At 33.4% G+C, this 1,881-nt stretch overlaps 1 protein-coding gene across 1 annotated transcript in view; it reads left to right on the top strand.

Moving 5' to 3' along the window:
* Positions 1-1,881, top strand: part of NTM (neurotrimin) — a 1,011,020-nt gene that overhangs the window by 304,873 nt on the left and 704,266 nt on the right. The gene's annotated exons all lie outside the window — the stretch shown is intronic.

Genomic DNA, 1,881 nt, shown 5'->3' with positions numbered 1-1,881 from the left:
TCAATTCCTAATCAAAGAAAGCTTTCTGTTGATAAACTACAACCCCAAGAAATGAATCAACTTTTGCTGGACAAAATAGAAAGTCTCTCCATAAATCTCTCTGCAAGCTTGGCAAAAGAGATGAACAATTTTAAAAAGGAGATAAAACAAGAGATACGGGCGGATTTAAAGGAAATAAATGAGAAAGTGGACACCCTGATTCAGGATAACCAAAAAATTAAACAGAGGGTTGATATAGTTGAATTTAGAACTGAGAAATTAGAATCGGACTTTGCGAAGCTTCTATTAAAAAGAGAAGAAGAACTGGACGAAAAAGCGGTATGGGAACAAAAGTTAAGAGAAAAATGTTTAAAAATTAGAGGGCTACCAGAAGAACAAAATGAGGATCTGGCGGAAAAACTAATAAAGGAAATTGCTAAATTTCTAAAGAAAGACCCTATTTTTTTCGAGGAAGAGATCGATAAATTATACCGCATAAACTCTTTTGTTGCAAAACAAAAAGGCTGGCCCAGGGATGTAGCAATTTATTTTGTAAGAAAAAGGGTCAGAGATCAGTTTTTAGCAGTACACAACAGTACGCCGTTTAAATATAACAACTTGGAATTAAAAATTTTGAAAGATGTGCCTGGAAGATTATTAAAGAAGAGAAAAGATTACATCACCTTAACTACATTTTTGAGAAAGGAAAGTATACCATACCGCTGGGAGACACCAGAAGGTCTAACCTTCTGGTGGAACCAAAAAAGAATTAAAATACAAACACCGGAACAGGCAAAGGCCTTCCTAAGGAAAACCTCCGTACGCACACAAGAGGGGAATAGCTCTTCGAGCTCAAACACAACGGAAAAGGGAAGAAAGAAGAAGGGAAAAAATGGAAAGGAAGCAAGCAACAATCTACTAGACCCAAGATACAAAGATAACGAAGAAGAGAACGAGGAAGAAGAAGAAGATATAAGAGAGGAGGAAATTCAAGAATCTGAACAGGGTTGTCTAAACAATTCATTTTTAGATTTACAAGAAATCAACTCAGAAGAAGAGCGGATTAGGAGGGAAGAGGAAAGAGAGGAGGCGGAAAGACAATTTTGACAAATCACCATATTGAGTAAACCCCAACTTTATTACTCTCTTGTTTTTTTTTTAAATTGAGAAGTTAATAAATAAATTCGAATAGAATAAATAAAGAAACTTGACCTGTCTGTATGATTTGGAAGATACAGTCCGAAAATGGCAAATCAATTAAAAATATTCTCCTGGAACGTACAGGGATTAAACACACCCCAAAAGAGAAAAAAAATATGTCATTATTTGCACAAACTTAACTTAGATGTGATCTGTCTGCAAGAAACGAGAATCAAAGAAAAAGATAAAAAGCATTTAAGATTCGTTAAGTTAGGTCAGGAATTCATATCAGCTTCTAAAAACAAAAAAAAGGGGGTGGTTATCTATGTAAATACAAAATATGAAGCGAAAGAAATCTATACTGATCCGGAAGGACATTATGTAATAGTAGAACTAAATTGTAGTGAAGAGAAAATATTAGTAGTGGGAGTATATGGAACATTAGAACGAAAAAACAAATTTTATAAAAAACTTAAGAATACAATATTAGGTATAGAATTCGACTCTTTGATAATGCTAGGAGATTGGAACGGGGTAATTGACCCCAAATTGGATAAATTTTCAGAAAAAAAATTGAAAAAACAACAAGGGAAATTACCAAACGAATTTTTTAACATGATGAATAATTTAGTTATAGAAGATGTTTGGAGATGTAAAAATGGATCAAACAAAGATTTCACCTTTTTCTCCAATCCCCATCAATCCTGGTCACGAATAGACATGATTCTAATATCTGTACATATGATCTCAAAAGTAAAAAAA

This window comes from Sceloporus undulatus, chromosome 6 (assembly GCF_019175285.1).
Source record: "Sceloporus undulatus isolate JIND9_A2432 ecotype Alabama chromosome 6, SceUnd_v1.1, whole genome shotgun sequence".
NCBI lineage: Eukaryota > Metazoa > Chordata > Lepidosauria > Squamata > Phrynosomatidae > Sceloporus > Sceloporus undulatus.
Note: the sequence above shows the minus strand (reverse complement) of the source record. Positions and strands in the feature narration are given on the sequence as shown.